Raw genomic sequence first — 18,334 nt, 5'->3', positions numbered from 1 at the left:
GTGGTGGTGGGACGGCGGACTCCACCAGCCGGTCAGGTGGGGCGGTGGGGTGGTAGGGTGGTGGGGTCATCGGCTATTGCCACGTATATGTATCCAAGCACTCATACTCGCAACTGCCGATTGCAGTCGATAGCGGCGTTTTATTAGGTATCTGTAATCTGAATTAGGGTTCACTTTTCGGCCAGATCTGTTTCCTCGTCCAGCCCCTCCCCCTCCGTCCTTCCACCATACCAACCCCCTTCCCACCCCTGGGTTGACCAATAATGAACTCGGCACCAGTGGCCCCCACCATCCGACCAGTCCAACTGATAACCGAGTGGAAATCAAGCGCGCAAAGTGTCCGCAGCAAAAAGTTAATAATAAGTGGATGCAACATTTTTATAAATACGTTTTATTTAGTGCAGCGCGCCAGACGAACGACACGGTGGGTGGTGACGGGCGGTAGGGGATGGGGTATGAAGTGGCATGCCCAAGTCCTCTGAACCCCCCCCCTCCACAACTTTGCTTGTTTATGGAGCCAGGCATAATACTATATTTTAACCGATGGAGCAGAATGGAATGGGGTGGCTCCACGCATAGAAAGGCACAAGTGATGTTTTGCACAACATATCGCGCTCGTAAAAAATAATACAACTACATCCGCAGACGCGAGCGTTTACTAGCTATTACAAAGCCCAGCGCGCAGAGCGGCTTCAGTTCGCAGATCCAAAAACCCCGCCGACGGACTAAAAGAAAGCTTCCAGAAGCTGCGCGTGGTGCCACGAACGACGAGCGACGAAATCGCAATCCTTGAACACATACGCGCGATTCTAAAAAATTAATGTCGCTTTCGTAATTTGAACACACAGGAGGAGCTGGCGCAGTTGGAGTCGCAGCGAAGTGTCGCAACTCGCAACTGTCTTGTTAGGGAACGCGGATCTGCAGATTCGCAGGTCGAAGCGGCAAATACCCTAGGTCGTGAGTGGATTCACAATACTGGAGGCTGTAAACGATGCATCCGCAGCAATAAGCGCGCAGCAAAGTATGCAACACAAAACACATTCACCAGTCGATTCAAATCGAAGGTTTTCATACCACATTCCATGTATTTAGATAGCTCTGAAGTAGAAAGTGCCCAGAGATTCAAAACAAAGTACATCTGATAGAATAAGGGTACAAGTTGCGAATGCGAATGCGACAGAAGCAGAAGCAGACTCACTTAAAAATTCGAATGTTATAGAAAAGTGAGCGAAGCACGACGGCGAAAAAGAAATTGCGGGAAAAGCGAACGGTGGCATACACAAAGCGGAGCCGGAAAAAAAAGAACTCAAATTACATAAAATGAAAAGTTCTCGTTACGCGGCGCATTTATTGTGCACCCCCCTCCCTCCCTTCACAGCATCACATTGCTCCTGTCGCGAATCCTGCTTCTAATGCTCATCTCTTTCTAACTCGGCAGCGCCGTCGGAGCTTTTGGGGGGTGCCCCACCGCCCCTCTCCCCCCCTCGCGAAGCGGCAGCCCGCCCCCTCCAACTGATTACTACTTTTATTGCTAGCAAATATCTGAACTTTCTTCTGCTCGGCAAGGTGAGGCTGTGTGTGTGTGTGTGTGTGTGTGCTGGCTGGTCTCTCTTCCTGTGTGCTTGTGTGTGTGTGTGAGCTTAGCTTTTTAGGCGAATGTAAAGGGGAAAGTCGGCGGGGGAGTGCTCTTGTAACTTGCGCGGAAACAAGGTTTTTATTTCACCATTTCTTTCTTTACTTTTCACTTCGTTTGCCCCACCCCCCCTCCTCCCCCTTTCTACGCAGAACGCGGCAATTTCGCTTTAGATTTTACTGCGCGAAATTCTTTTTCAAGGCAAACCACCCCCCGCACGTGTGTGTGTGTGTGTGTCTGTGTGCACAGAATCGGCTGCCGTTGTAGTTGTGTATTATATTTTATTTTTTCAATTTTTGACGACGAAGCAGCCGCGCTGCAGTTGCTAGTTAGCAGACCCCCCAGGCCCCAGCCCCCGCACCCGCCCCACTTCCCACCGCCTGCGACGCCTTCATCTTCGTTTGCGGGTCTCGATTTTTCGTTTTTTAACTACGTGTTCGTAGTTAAACAATCCCGTCATGTTCACCCTGCTGGTATGTGAGTGTCTGCTGGCACGAGTGTGTGTGTGTGCGGCGCGGGCAGCGACGCCGGCAGAGGAGGCAGTGGTAACTTTGAGATGGTAGATGGGATATGTGAGTTGTGATTTGGGAGATGGTAAAGGTAATGGCATGGCAAGGATCACAAGTGCAGGCGGGATAAGCGGAATTACATTTGCTTTCCAACAATGGAGCTGCATCTGTTGGTTGCTTTAAATCTGTTGGTTTTGTTTTTGGAAACTCCTAGTTTTCTTACGAGTAGTTGCTGATTGTTCAGAGACAAGTTAGCTCAAACGTTGTTCGCTGTAAAATTCTCTCGGTGCACTTTCCATATGATATGTGGCAGGGTCACATGAAACCCCCAACCCACCCCACACCACCTCCACCCACTCCTCGCACGGTCGAGTGCGGTGCTTAGAGTTTTTGCCCAGGAGCTGAATAGATGCGGCACCCCTCCGATCCAATTCTACATCGCAGACCCACAACTAAGAACTGAGCAGCCTAAAAAAAAGCACGGCGAAATGAAAACGAAAGGAGAGTGACTGAGACGCGGAGTGGGAGCGAGAAAGAGAAAGAGAGCCAGCGAGATTTTCAGTAACTTTGAAAATAAAAAGCACACGAGGGTTGCTTGATATATTTCCTTTGCATTGGCTATGCCGCCTGTATGCTCCTGTATTAGTTGCTGTTGTTGTAAGTGGATATTAGGGGGATATGCTGCTCAGCGAGCAAGTGTGCTTGTGTGTGTGCGTGTGTACGTGTGTGTGTGGTGGTTAGGAGAAGGGCATCCTTTTATATTTAAAAACATGCTCATTTCAATATCTAAGTGCGGGTGGTCCAGCCCACACTCCTTGAGGCACTTATTATTACTTTTAATATGCTTCTCTGGCAGCTCTCTCATCTGTGTGTGTGTGTGTGTGTCCCAATGCGTGTGTGCGTGCCTTTTTCCCGCTTATGCTGTCTGCTCTTTTTTAGTGGTCGCATTTAAGTTGGGTTGTGTGCGATGTCCCCCCAAACCCCCCGCTAAAACGACCGTCCCTGGAATGAATGAGCATACGCAGACTAAAAACGAAAGTAATCTTGACAGGGAGCTGCAAGCCGTGTAGATAAAAATCGAAAAAATCTACGGGCGCGGATGGCAACGGAGGGAGCGCTGTGACTGGAGGTCCTGCGTCCTGTGGCGCTAGTTGATTCCCCACAAGCATGTGCCACCCACTCCAGGACGAGTGAGGAAGGGGGGTTGCTAGTGGGTGGGGTATAGGGGGCAGGGATTCGAATTATCAACTACTGGCGACTGTTTTAGATTTATAAAGCTTCAATTATTTATTTATGTTGCTGCCTGTTCCGTGTGCGGGTCATAAATTAAATAAAGTAAAACGCAACCAAGGAAAGCCACTGAAAACAGTCGGCGAACACCGAACCGCCAATGCCCCACCTGAAAGTGTACGTATCAAAAGTGCGATCGAACGTATTTAGCCAACTTTCGGAAATAGCACATTAAACTATAAGCTATACGCTACACATCGGCGCAAAGAAGTGCCGTTTCTTCATAGGAACACCTGTCCCAAGACATGTGCCGCAAACAGAGGGTATCACATTCGTGGCGAGGTGAGGTGAAGTGGCTGGCACTGGAAGGCCGTTGGTAACAAGGAATGCCATAAAACATACAAATGGCCAAATAAAACATTTTAAATGTGCCAACAACAACGAAACGAAAATAAGAAAATAGTATTGTGCTTAGAAAAAAAAAACGAAGACAAGAGCGTAGGCGATGGCGGAGGGGGGTGGTTTCTGGGGGGCCACATTAGATAGATTAGATTAGATTTTTTATGCCTTCAGCGAGGGCGGGGTGTGTTGTTGTTGCGTATGCCAACTATCTGAAAGGCACGTCGTTCCCGCTGCCCTATGATCTAAGATGTACCAGGATACAGCTTCCTTCCACCTCCGTTGGTGGCATTCGGCTGTACTTGGCAGCGGGCAGTGGGTGGTTTCGCAACTTTAACCCTCTGCGAAAAGCGAAAAGGTGGAAATGGTGGAAATGGTAGCGCCGCACGGATTATTCACAAAACTAACATTTTCTAAAAGTTGTGCTTCGCCTCTCTGCACCCCCACCCTTACCTCCCTCCACCCCTTGGCCATTTGCAGGCCAGGCGTTGGAATTATCTGGCCAGGACCTCGTCTAGCATTAGGGCTTCTTCGGCTCCTTTAGTTACCTGCTGCTTTTTCCGCTTTTATTCTTTTCCTTTCAGAGTTTCCTTCTTTTTATAGAGGATAGAGCTCCGTGAGTTGGAGCAGAATTGGGTGAGGCGGTGAGGGGCGGGTTGGGTGCGATGGCCATCGTTGAGCGCACAAAAACTTAGAAATAATCACCGACATAAATCTTAAAATGGGCTGCCCTTCGCCGCTTTCCGCCCGCTCCCCTCATCAGCAGTTACTTTCGCCTAACTACTACGCTCTTACTCACTTAGGTGGGGATGAACGTTTGGGGGGGAAGGTAGGGTATTGAGGGGTGGAGCAGGGAGGAGAGGAGGGTCATCTGGCGCTGAGCGTGGCAAATGAAAAATAACTTAAAGGCACGTTTTGCGGCATTTTCGTGCGCTCGCCACTTCCTTTTCTATGCTACTTGTGTTTCCTTCTCCGCTGATTGCCCCACACTTTGCTGCCCCTGCCACTTGAGTGGAGTGGGGGATTCCTTTATATTATTGCACATAGTTGAGAGACAAAATGCGGCAAATTCTAAAATCCTTTCGAGCAGAAAAGCAGCAACAAAGTGCGTGGGGTGTGTGTGTGTTTGTGTGCGGGAAACTTTGCTTTTCGCTCGCTTCGATTTCGTTAGATTTTCCCGCCTAACCTCGACGCCCTGCCTGCCCGACCGCCGCGCTGCCTTGGCTGTCCCGAGGCACGTGGCCTTCGCCAAATGCCAGCGCACAGTGGTCTAAGGTCATCAGCTCCGGCTGGCGGCTAATTCGAGGATCATTGTCATTGGAGTTGCGCTTGCAAAGTGGCTCGACCAGCTGCTCCAACAGTCCCGATTGTCCGGACTCGCGTTCTGTTTGCCAAAGTTTCTTTTCATTTCCAGCTGGATTAGGTGATAGTGGGCAGAGGGGGCGGTAAACGAGAGACGGGAAAGCAAGAGCGGTACGGAACGGCAGCGGTAGAAGGCACACACAAGTGTGGCATATGCAAATATTGAATGTGCTCGAGTCGCAATGCAAATTGTTCGGGCTCTGTTTTCTGGCAGTTTGCACAGCCCACCAGACACTCTTCTATCAATAACTGCATCTGGCGAGCGATGAACCCGCAGCCTTGGGTTTTCCTATCGCAAGCTGGCCCTGCGACCACTGTGCCCGAATGGGTGCCAGCTGCCGAGGACCAAGGACGAAGCGAAGCGAAGGACCACGGAACTAGCAACTAACATCTAAGCACCGCAACAAGCGGCCAATCCCCACCCACTTTCAACTCCCCCCGGGTATTGCCCCCCCTTTCACTCCCTCTTACTCACTCTCTCTCTATGCGTACTATAATTCAGCGTTTGCTTTTAATGGCTTTGGCGGGTGTGGGTGGGGTGGCGTGGTGGTTGGTTGGGCGGGGATGGCGCTTGTGGAAAAATGAAAAGAATATTTTATAGTTGAAAATCCGATGGCGTCTTAGAAATCTAAACATTTAACTTTCCGAAACTTTTGCCCGTAGCCAGCACCACCACCACCACCATTTCCACCTCCACCCCCACCACCATCACTACCACCAAGAAAAGCCATTCCTCGAGCCACCCCGCTGCCGTGTGCCAGTCGCGACCGAAGCCGCGTCAAAGGAAAGTCGTCCTTCTAGAAAGGGATGAAGGGGGGGGCGAGGGGCGCTGCCTGAGCCACAAGTTGAGGTAGGCAGTAGCGAGCGGGGCGGGGAAGGGCTGCTGTGGGCGGATGGATGGGTTTCGGCAGTTTGCTGCGTGAAACTTACAGCAACAGCATCTGCGACTATTTCGCTGCCGACGCCGGCTGCGCTGCCTGCCCCCGCCCCTGCCGCAGCTCCTCCTCACCCTTCCCCCAGCCGCATTTTACATAAATCTTCTTTTCAAAAAAAAAAAGTACGCAAGAAAGAATGAGGGAGAGAGCAGAAAAAATAAATAAACACTAATGCTGAGGCAAAGCAAAAAGAAATAAAAGGAACTAGAAAATTTAGTATCCACACACACACACACACACAGACGCACACCGATGAGCGGCGAAAAAGAGAACATTTTTTTATTACAGCGAGAAAACTTAATGGCTGTTGGAAAGATGAAGGTGTAGCGCGGCGGGGTGGGCGGCGAAAGACGCTCACGAACGACGGAGACGAAGCGTCGAAGACGCAGCGATGGAGCTATGGAGCGATGGGGCTATGGCGCTTTGGGCCAGCGGAAGGAGTCCTAACCAGGAGATGAGTCTGCGTGGGCGCTCCAAAGGGGGTGGCAAGAGGTGGCTGCCGTTTTCGGCGATACACCCAGCGACAGTACCGCATTCAAATGAAATGGAACATATTTCTTAAAATTCGCTAACTGCGGCGGTGGATGGGGTTGGTTCGATGTTGTCTGACCCAGATATATCCATGGAAACTGCGTGGCCCTGCCGAAGAGGGGGGGAGGGGGGTGGTGGTGGTGGTGTTCTAAAGTTTCATTGTGCGACACTAAAATTAAGAGTGCCCCTTGCTTCCAACTACTGTCTCCTTACTGCCTACTTCCCACTGCCCCACTACCCACTCCCTACTCCCTACCCGCTGTCTCGGAGTGCCGCTCATTGATTTGGCCTTTGCGTTTCCATAGCTTCGCCCCGAAAGTGTTGTTGGCACGGCTGCGGGGAGCGGTGGGGCGGTGGAGCCCTCTAAACCACTGTAGTTCCACCAACGCCGCCCAACCCCAAAGCCATTCGCGAACTCATTCAAGGATAGCAGCTGCGCCGCAGCGCAGTTTTCTTCAAAAATTTTCTATATCTATATCGATACTTTTTATTTATTTCGCTTTTTGTTTCTGCGCTCCTTGCCGCCGATGCCGGCCTCCTTCTGCTCCTGCTGCTCCTTCTGCCGCTTTCTGCTGCTTTTCCTTGTAGTTGTGCGTCCCGGCGTCGCTGCCTCAGTCGCCGCCGCAGTTGCCGGCGCTGTCGCGGCTCTGCCGCCAACTTCGACTTCGTCTTTCGACCTTGTTATTGTTGTTGCTGCTTTTTTCAATTTTATTTCTCTATATTTTTTACGACGCTCGAAACTACCCTTAATGATGCTGGCTGGTGGATGCTGCCCCCCACCCGCCACTCCGCTACCCGCTCTCCTCTCACCGCTTACCTTTCCGCTGCAAGTTTTCCGGAGGCATGCGAGGCTGCAGGAATCGGGAGCGGATGGGCCGGTGGGCATAAGGGCAGGGATGGTTGCCAATCGATCACCGTCCGATCGATCGGCAATAGTCTTATAGTCTGGTCTTCGCTGCATTTCGAATGGATCAATCTGTTTCCGACGGACCCTCGATGGGTGGAAAAGTGGCCGAGGAAGCCGAAGGCTTGGCGTCTAAATTTTTCATTTTATTGTTGTTCCTGCCTGTAGTTGCCGCTGTTCACTCGGCATTTTTCCCTTTTCCGCTTTAGGGGTTCATAAAGGGTTGATTAGGAGGAAGTGGCTGGCTGGCGGTACATATACACGGAGAGACAGAGAAACGTAGAGACGGATTCAATTGTATTGGCAGCGACTATCCCCCTGCCGATGAACCCCTCCCTCCCCCTGGAAACCGAGACCCGTGCCCGGTCCAGCGTTAACTTTAATGACCTGAGCATGCCTTGATTTTTGGTTGTTTCGCTTTGTGGTCCACAATCCTTGAGCCCAGAATCCGTTCATTGCGCCAAGCTTTTTATTGCGGCCAATGCGAAATTATTAATGTGCGCATAAAGAACGAGAATGCCACCGATAGTAAAAGATTCGGCAGTTCTATGCGGTTTACGCCATTACGCTCCACGTCTCTCATCCCAGGATATCCGCACGCATCACAGGAACTAGCCATTCCATTAGGGGACGGCCCTAAGTTAGACCGAACAGAAGAGGGGCACAAAGCCAGATCTTGCATAGTGCATAGCATAGTGTCGCCATCTGGGGATCCGAAAAATGTGGGCCGAGATGTCCAAGCAACTAAAAGCGATTGATTTAAGTATACATAGGATCTAGATACTCATAGGCTTCCATGCACCGATCGATGATCCCAGACTATGTAATCCCTAACCCGGTTCGCACACACACACACACACATACACACAGCGGCAATTGCCGGAGTCTGTTGATGTTGACACAACCATTTAATTTATTTCGTTTTTTATTATTTTGGCTTTCTTTTTTTTTCTTTTTTTGTGCGCCCATCATCCCCGCGTCTAACTTACACAAAAATCCTTTTACCTTTGTCGCCGCATTTTGGAGCTGTCGCAATCCGCGACTTTTCCTCCCCCTCGCTCCTCTCGTTTCTCTCCCTCTTTCGGACTAACTAAGTAAACGCGGCCCACGCAAAATGCGTTAAAAAATTAACAAAAAAAATAAAATAAATAAAAAATAGGGAAAAGCGAAGAGAGAGTGGGTTCGGGCAACAACAAAACAGAAACCCAAAAAAGAGAAAAACCTGGAAAACAAGAGAAACTCAATGAGAAAAAACAGAAAAACAAAGTGCAAAAATGTGGCTGAAATAGTAAAAAAAAAATAAGCACCAAAATGGCTGAAAAAGTTATTTCGACTTAGTTGGTGGCGGCACGTTGGTGCGGGGGTGCAGGTGGCAGGGGTACAGTGGTACAGAGCCAACTGGGACTACTGTGGGCTGCCTCTAAAGTTTGTAGCAAAGTTAAAATAAACGGCAACTTGGCATTAGAGACACTTACACACACACGCACACACACACACAAATGAATGTTAGGCAGCCGCCATATTAATGGCAATTGGGTGGCAATTCTCTGTCTCTTTCCCTGAGTATGTGTGTGTGAGTGGGGGTGCTGAGCGGGGGTACATGAATATAAAACTTTATTTTTATTTATTCCCTTTTCTCCTGTTCCTCAACAGGCTCCTTTGCCTCCTTTGCCTCCTCTGCCAGCCTCGCCGCACCGCGCACATAAAGCAAAATTTATTAGAAAACATTTCATTCTCATTCGGATGGTCTCGCTCTCCCGCGAAGGTCCTTCGTCCTTCGTCTTCTGCCTCCCACCAGCTCCTCCGCCGCCGCAGCTACTTCATCTTCTACTTTGCTTTTTGCATGTTTATTCGCAATTGTTGTTGTAATTGTTTTCATTGTTACAATGCCAGCTCCTCTTGCTCCGATGAGTACGAAAAAAAGGTGGCCAAGGACTCGCGGGGGGAAAAGGCCAAAACAAAACAGAGAACCGACAACCGAGAGCGGAGAACGGAGAACGGAGAACGCTACAAAAATGTGTGGCAACATCTTTAACGTGGCTACAATGGCGTCGGCATAGAATTATTGCTCTGACTGCGGCTCCTGTTCCTCTAGAGCACTCGCAACCCTCATGCTCCTGCTCCTGCTCCTCTGGAGTCTGGAGTCTGGTGTCTATGCTCCACAGCTCCACACAGCTCGGGACTCCAGTCTCAGATTCAGTATCATTTTCAGCTGCTGCTGCCGCTACCGCCTTCCGCCCAGGCTGCCTGGCATTGTTGTAGGCGTAGCAAGGATCCAAGGATCCGGGGACTCGGGAACGGGGATGTGGCAGGCAACTAAACCCCAGATGGCGCACTACACAAAGTTATGATATAATTTGGATTTCTTTTCGCTAAATTGCTTGTACCAACAATAAATATGTATTAATGTTCGTTGCCGCACCGCCCCTTCCCAAACTGCCGCCCTTTGTGCCGTGAGTCCTGAGTCCTGGCTTTGTGCGGCTCTATGCGGCTGTAGCTGTAGCTGTGGCTCTGGCTCGCCTTCTATATTTATACGGTTATGCGGGGAGCGCTTTCAGTTAACATTTTTAATAATAGATTAGGGGAGCAGGCAGTGGCAAAGTATTCCTAATCGGGTGCTGCTGCGCGAGATTCGTCTAGGACTCGCCGCGAAATAAATAAATATAATATTTACATCAATGAGCAATGGGCAATGGGCTGGTGGGGGGTGTGTAGTGGATGGGTTGGCAGCAACGCCACCCAACTAAACACCACCCACTCGCAAAAGCAGCCGCCGAAAAATGTCGGAAAAAGTTGAAAGAATTAAAAAAACGACAGCAGCGCTGGCAGAGGCAGCGGCGTCGACTGCGACGGCGACTGCGGCTGCGACAGAGGGGCGACTGATTTACATTTTTAATTGTACGGCCAAAGGGATAAAAAAGTTCTTTGCATACCTACGTACATACATACCTACTTACTTACATACGTATGTATTAGCATGTATATGTATGCGCCGGATGGCAAATGGCCCAAAACTAGCTTAGATGACGTCAAGGCCTCCCGCAGCAGAGGAGCTGAACACCACCCCCCTCCCCGAGGAGATACTGGCGACATTAGTCGCTGTTGTCGCTGTTGCCGCTGCGCCTAGCAACGCTCGAGATTAAAAATTAGGCAAAGGGTAGTTTAGTGCCGCACACACAGACACCTTCACACACACACACACACACACGGAGAAGGGCACATCCATTATGTACCGTGTAATGAAATGAACACACAACAGTCACTCACTCACACACACGCACGCATTATAAAATGTGAGTAGTGTATGCTAATGGCAAACGCTAACACCCATCCACCCATCCAAACACCCACACCCCCACCCCCAGCGCTAAGTACAATTTCCCGAATGAAGGGATGGGGTAGGGGGTTGGGGGTTGGGGGTGGCAAGCAAGTAAAAATGGAAAATTTGTTTCTACTTTTTCTGTTTTCGCTGTCAGCGTCGGCGATGGAGAAATGCGTGAGGAAAGTACACACACACACACAGCGATGATTGTGTCTAATGTATGCAAGTGTGCGGATGTGTGGGTGGCACCCCCTTTCTGCTACCACCCCCAGCCCTCACCACCCTCCTCCACCCAAGTCTTATGCCACACGTCGTTTGCAATTTTTCATTTTAATTTTCATTAGCGTTTTTCTCGTTTTTCCTGCGTGAGCTGCGTTTGTGTGTGGCTATGTGTGTGCGTGTGTGCGAGTGTGTGCATGTGTATGTGTGTGTTCGATAGCTGTCTTTTCTCTTTTGTTGCTCTGTCGGGCTGTTGGGGGGGGGCTCTGGTGGGGGTTTTACGGACGTCTCTCAAGGCCCCGAACCGAACCGAAAAAAGAGGAAAAGCCGAGGTTTCATCTTGCTCTGCTGCTTCTCCTTTCGGCTTTCTAAAATTCCGCACATGTACTTTGAAATTATGTAATGAGCGTATAAAATGTAAAAATGTTTTGCTGCGCCGCTTAAGTAGTGAGCGGAGACTATGGTGCTGCTTTTCGGCGGCAAGGGGTGCAACTGGCAGTGGGGGTGGGGTGAATGGGTGGGTAGTGGGTAGTGGGTAGAAGGGCTGTGTCCCTGACAGCGCGAGCGGGAGAGCAAATCAAAGCAGCGACAGAAACAGCAGCAGCGAAACTTTGCGCTCGCGTAATTTTTCAATTTGGCAGCGGAAATTGCCTAGGGAGGTGACGCACACACACACCCACACGCAACACACCCAGACACACACTGGCATGTGTGTATGTCTTAACCCTCGTGCTGCCGCTGAAGCTTCGCGGAGCTCATGTGGCAGCTCCACCGCATCCTCTGGCTGCACCCCACCTCCCGCCTCCACCGCAGCTGATGCTTTTTCTAATAATTAATTTAAAACTTTTTCTTTTAAACTGAGCACACCCCCCGCCACTGCGCCCCTCCGCATGTGGAAAGCATTTTTGGAGGCGCTACTAATTAACATGAGCGCAAAGGGCACCACGAGGCGGGTGGTCGTGGGCGGTGGCGAAGGGGGTAAGGCCTTTGCAAAGGCGGAGCAACGGAAATCTTTATTCCGGACAGTCGCCATTTTGCTGACACACACTCACACACATGCTCACTACTCACTACTAATTGACCTGCCCCGTTAACAACCCTCCCACTGATTACTTTCACCATTAGACCATTAGACAAGGAGAGACCCCTGAACCCTGAACCCTGACCCCGACCCCGGAATTACCATAAGCCACAAGTCAACACACTCACATGCGATTTCATAACCTCTCGAGCAACATGGTTAACCCCTGCCCCGCCCACCAATCGTGTTGTTTTTGTCCCAAAAGTGAGCGATTCAAAAGCGACAAAATAATCGGCATTTTATAACCTATTATCCGCCGCCGGGGGTTGCGTGTGTGTGTGTGGTGTGGTGTGGTGTGGGCTGACCCCTGACCCCTGTTCACCGACCTCGTAACATATCCCGTTGCCGGCAAATGCAAATCAAGCCAGCCGCAATCCTCACGAGCAGTGGGCCATGTAAATGAGCCTAACCCTTTGCCTAACCCCTGACCTTGCAACCCCTGCCCAAACCGGAATTGGAAATGGAATTGCCCAACCCCAACCCCGAATGCCAACGCAAAGCATAACGTATGTGGAAATCTTTGACGAAACACTTAGCGAGATATGTACATGGCTGGAAACCCGTTTGACTTGACGCCCCAATAAGTGATAGCGCTCATGACGACCCAACTGGTTAACTGGTTATGGCCTGTGCTGAGCTGTCCCGTCCTGTCATGTGTGTCCCGTCCTGTCCTGTCTCGAACGTCCCTTCCACTCGAGTTGGAAGGGCAGGGGTCAAGGGTTATACGACACCACCAAACACACACATGTGGGTCGGTTGGTCGGGTTAGATTGGGATTGGGATCTGAATCAGGATTCGGATTCGGATTCGGACTCGGACTCGGGAATTCGACTTTTTCCATTTCCATCTCTATTTCCATTTATTTTCACTTACTCTCTGCTTTGTTTGCTTGTCAACATTGTCTGCCGGCTCGTCGTTGTCTTTCACCCGCGCCATGTGTGTGTGTGTGGTGTGCCTAGTGCCACAACAACTTGTCTGTGTCTGCGGCCAAATGGGCGACGCTTTTCATTCGGGGTAGAAAATGATGAAAATTTCCATATTATCGAAGTTCAACTGGCAACTGGTAGGTGGGAGGGGGGGATTGTGTTGAAGGGGGTGTGTGGCAAGGGGGACGCGGCAGACAGGCAATGTGTGATAATTTGTTGATTTGGGCCCGTTGAGCTGTGCCGGGCAACTTGTTGCATACCTCCGGGCGCAACAATGCTAACAGGGGGCGGGCAGGGGGCGTGGCTGAAGTGGCTGAAGTGGCCTCGCCGTGGGAGTGGCTGAGAAATGGAGACTGTCGGCCGGCTGTCGGTCCGCATATGTATTTTGATGCCGGACGTCAAGGACACGGCAAAAGACGTTGTCTGGCATGCCCTTTCCTTTCCGTTCCGTTCCGTTCCCCTCGCTCTGTCTGCCTAACTGTCTGTCTGTTAGTGTTTGTGCCTGTGTGTGTGTGTGACTGGGTGAGTGTGTTAATGTATTCATTGCAGACCCCGGACACGCCGCTTGCCGGATACCGGAAGTAGTAGTCAGCAAGCCATAAAAACTTAAGGAACACACTGCCACACACATATGGACACAAGAATCAGGGGAGCCGGCGAAGCCGAGGCGAGGCAAGGATACTACATGGAGTGTGAGTGTGAGTGTGTGCTTTTTTCGGGCATCACATATGCTCCTGGCTGGGTGACACACCCACACACAGTGGCAGAGGAGCACAGACACACAGACAGGACGTTCATTTGTGCTATCTGTGGATGGGAAGGGGGGAGGGGGGCGTAAGGTTGAAGCAGCTCGCCTTTTCCTTTATCTTCTTTATTTTCTTCTTTTTTTCTTCTTTTTTTGGCCAAGACGAAGTGAAAGTGAGTCACATGCCATGACGACAGCAACAACAAGCACGAGGGCGTCGACTTCACTTGCTTGGTCAATTGCCATGTGAGTGTGTGTGTGTGTATGGGTGTGAGGGTGTGAGGGTGTGAGAGTGTGAGTGTGGGTGTGAAACGACCTTGGCCTTGCTTTCGCCTTTGTCGCTGTCGTTGTCGTCGCCTTGTGCGTGTGTTGGGCACTGCCTGCCTGCTTCCCCTTTGTCTGTCGTCCTGCGTCCTTCGTCCTTGACTCTGCTCCTGTAATTTTATGCGGATTATCACTGCTCACCCACCGTACACACATACACACACCCACAGCGGTGAGACGCGTGTGTTTGTCAAACAGACAGGTAGACAGACGGTGGGTGGGTGGCGCCCCTCCGCACCTTCCAGTCTGCCCCCCCAAGATGGCAGCTGCTGCTGCTGCTACTGCTGCAAGGTCAAGTCTTGAGCCATCTCAACTCGGCTCGGTTGCCAGGCAAGGCCACAGGCTAGTGGGTGGTGGGTGCTGGCCAGGAGTGAGGTGTGATGGAAAAGCCGGAAGTTAAAAGTCCATGGCAGCCGTGGCAGTCGTGGCAGCATCAGCAGAGCTTGGGAAAAAACAACAGCCACGAGAGCGAAAAAACGACAAACACTTGAGAGTTGGCATGGACAGTGTGGATTTTAATTTCAATGGCTGGCCGTGGTCTTGGTCTTGCTCATGCTCCTACTGCTCCTGCTGCTGCTTCTGGTCCTGGTCGTGGTCCCCTTCCATCTGCACCGCCCACCACCCAACAGCCAACACTCTCCACTCACCCACCATCTTCCTGGCGTGTCTGTGTCCGCGTTCGTGCTCCCATTGTCTGTCGGTCTGAGTGTCTGGGGGTTGGTGGTTCGGGATTCGGGGTTCGGGGGTTTGGGGGTCTGGGTGTCTGTCTTCCGACAAACTCCTTCGCGGTGGCCACGCAACGTCCTTGGGCCTTGGCCCACTCAAAGGAGCTGCAAAGACGGAAATGGGTGGCTTGGCTTTCTCTGGGTCACGGCACCTGTTGCAGGACTGAGAAAGATGCTACCCGGAAGCATTCGACTGGTAAGCTGAGAGGCTGAGATCCTGGGAAGCTGTGGCCCTGCATTGCATAAGCTCTAATTAATAACTTCGAGGGCTGCTGACTCAACACGATTGTCAATAACAATTACGGCCAGTCGGTATATTGTATGTACATATAGTTTTATGCCATATACGTTTGATTTTTAATTGAAAAACTTTGCTGCTCTCGAACGTTGAACACGAAAATGCAATAAAGCGCCTCGCCAGCGCTACCAGCACCAGCACACACACACACCCCCTCCCCTCCCCCTTCCGGCACTTGTCTTAGGCTGGGGGATCCATTAATGCCGCTCAACCCCAAACAACCTGCTAAACTTTGCACGGAAAATTACAAGCTCAAATGCGCCGCAGGAAGAAGATGCAGCAGCATTAAAAAGCAAAATGAGAAATGGCAGCGGCTTTCAAACAATAGCAAAAAACTATCAAAACTGACTTTCTACAATTTACACACATGTCCAGGCACACACACTCACTCTCTCACACACACACATACACACACACACGCGCGCGCGCTGGGATATAACAAAGCAATACAAAGATACAGATACAAGTGCAAACGAACGAAATGAGTGGAAAAAATGTATAATTATTTTAATACAAAAGCAAAAAAAAAACATATAGCGACAACAAAAGCGAAATTGCATTAACAATGCAGTGACCCCGCCCCCAACCGCCCATAGCGCCCATCCCGCCCACCGAAAGCCACATATAGTACACATAGTGTGGCGGATAAGGAAAAAAAGAAAGATAGATACAAACACACTCACGCGCAAGGATAACATTATGTGGAGCGGTAATGCGGAGTGGTGGAGTGGCGAGGGTTCGCGGTCGGGTTCGGGGGTAGAACGAAAAAATACCGCGCCAAATTATATTATAATTATATTTAAAATGCTGCCGACGGCCCCGCCTGCCAGCCACGCCCCCTTCCTGCCTGTGTCCGCGGAAGTGGAGGCAGCCAAGTAGAAAAAATTACTAATAATTTTGACGAAAAACGAAAAAGCGCCGGCTACAATTTCTCCGAGTATACATATACTCGTGTGCAGAGCGTACGGCGAGGACAAAAAAGCCAACCATATCCGGACTCCTCGTTCCTTGGCAGGCGCAATACCCTTGCCCGGATTATCGGATTATCGATCTCATTGTGTGATGCCCACATCGGAGTGCGTATTCCTGGCGCTTAGCTAGCAACCGAAACCATGAAACAATCAAACTATGATCCATTGCCACATTGCCAGTTCTGGAAGGCGCAGAAGGGACACGAATGGATGAAAATCAAATGAGGCAAGACCTTCTAACTGGGCATATAATATAATCAAGCGGCGACAATGACAGTGGCGTCGGAAGGGGTAGTAACAGTAACAGTGGCAGGCGAATAAATTTCAAGCGCTTCGGGAACACGTATCACGTATACGCGATGTGTAACACGGCTGCCGCAGTGCAGCCAAACAAACGTTTAAACGAGCTGGCCCCGGGCGGAGCAGGGTGGCAGAGGGGGGGATTAGGAGGTCCTGGCCACCAGCCAAAACTGATGCTAACTATAATTTGCACTGTTTGTTGTTGCCAGTGTTTTAATTTCATTTGCCTACCCTGCAATCCCTCGGTGATTCACGACTTTTCCACGTTGGCCAGCCGCGCTATTCCGAGGTACTTCCAAATCGAAGCCCCCAATCCGGCAGTCGCTCACTCGATTCGTGCCGCTTTGTTGGCTTAATTTCGGCGTTTTTCTCGCTTTTTGCAAGTAATTTATGTATTTATTATTTTTTATAAGTCGTATTTAGTTTGCAGGAGGAGCGCAGCTCGCTCGCTCGCTCGCTCGCTCGCATGTGTGCAATTCATTGCACTCGGTTTGCTTTTGGTTTCGCTAGCGCCCTGCGCTCCATTTTCGGTTTGGTATTTAGACAAAAACCCAATTGCGGCGCTAACTGGCTTTGGCATAGACAATATGGCTATGGCAATGGATATGGATGGCATGCCTGAATTTATTACAAATGCAATTTGTTCGATTTATCCTTGCAGGCTAACCGGAGGCAGCGCCCCCAAGCCAAAGAGGATCACACTGGCAGATTTGCGAATATGGAGGATTCGGAGGATTGGAGGAGGAGCCCCAGTGCGGGTAATTCAATCAGGTCAGATAGGCTTATTCTTCTAATTACGCTCGCTCAGAATTGCCGAGCGAAAGATAAGGCAACCTTGATGTCGGTTTATCTGGCCGGCTGCGTAAAGGGGCTGATTCCGCAGCCAAGGCCACGAGGTTATCCCCCACTTCGACCCCAAGAGTTCGTTATCCGTCTTATCGGCTGGCTGTGACAAATATTAGTATTAGACGTGGGCTAAGAATACAGTTACGCTAAATCAGACTCCTTTCTATTCACGAACCCAAATCGCAATTTGCATCTTCTGTCTCTGGCGTGGCATTCCATCATTCCATCAATTCCATTTAGCGGAAATCTCAGCTCAATGTGCTCTCCTCTAAGGGGCTGCGTTGGGGCTGGCTTGGGTTGGCCCCCGCAATTGCCAATCTTTTTATATATGTTCAAGTAATACTTTGCAACTTGGCTGCTCTCGTCGTGTGGGCGTGTTGTAAATTTTGTGTCTAAACGCAAAGCAAGGCGAAAGGAATAAAATAAATGCAAGAGTGGTGGGAGGGTGTTGTGGGAGAGGGGAGCTTCCTGCTGTTGGTAGTGGGGCCCAGTAGTGGGATGTTGTTGTTGGGCTGTGGGACAGGCCGGTAGCCCGGCAGCGCAACCGTTCAATCAACACCCCATTTGACTAACAACAACGACGACGACAACGACTGCGAGGGCAGATGTTGCCTGAGGGGGGTGTGGGGGGTAGTGCTCTGCCTGGTTGGTTGGCTTGTTGGGTGGCCTATTCCGCACAACAAACCCCGAGAAACCCCCCGCCCGCCCACCATTCCCCCACAAACACTATTCTAACATTCGCGGAGCTATAAAAATATTTTTTAACATTTCTCGCGCGAACATTTTCTTTTTCGCGTTTTCCTTTTCGTTCTTGCGCTCCTTCGTCTGTCCTTGCTCTTGCACAGCACCTCCCCGACCCCCTCCCCAATCCGCCGCCTATCCTTCCCCAACAGCCACCACCCACCGACGTTCGCCCACTGCTTGAAAAGTTTGCGTCTGTTTGTCTTCAGAACGCGGAGATTGGGGTTTTGGTCGGAAGGTCGCTTAGGGTTCTGAAAGGGGGTCGATGGGGGCTTCTTGCGCTGCTCTCCCCTCTCCCTCTCTAGCCAACTCGGCGAAAACGTAATGAGAGGC

General features: G+C 50.6%; 2 protein-coding genes across 11 annotated transcripts in view; one reads left to right on the top strand and one right to left on the bottom strand.

Moving 5' to 3' along the window:
- The window catches only part of LOC117147889 (mucin-2), a 102,016-nt gene that overhangs the window by 17,332 nt on the left and 66,350 nt on the right, over positions 1–18,334 (top strand). For 4 of the 6 annotated variants that reach the window (XM_033314979.1, XM_033314978.1, XM_033314977.1 and 1 more), the window contains exon 3: positions 17,076–17,185. The exons of 1 other annotated variant lie outside the window; for it this stretch is intronic. The gene's annotated coding sequence lies outside the window, so the exon portion shown is untranslated. Of the gene's footprint in view, positions 1–15,735; positions 17,186–18,334 lie in introns of those variants that run through there. One more of the 6 variants, XM_033314975.1, reaches the window with a different exon arrangement.
- Positions 1–18,334, bottom strand: part of LOC117147893 (broad-complex core protein) — a 77,698-nt gene that overhangs the window by 51,877 nt on the left and 7,487 nt on the right. The window lies entirely within an intron of this gene.

This window comes from Drosophila mauritiana, chromosome X, assembly GCF_004382145.1.
Source record: "Drosophila mauritiana strain mau12 chromosome X, ASM438214v1, whole genome shotgun sequence".
Lineage (NCBI taxonomy): Eukaryota > Metazoa > Arthropoda > Insecta > Diptera > Drosophilidae > Drosophila > Drosophila mauritiana.
The sequence above is the reverse complement of the archived record's forward strand: the minus strand, read 5'-3'. Positions and strand labels throughout refer to the sequence as shown.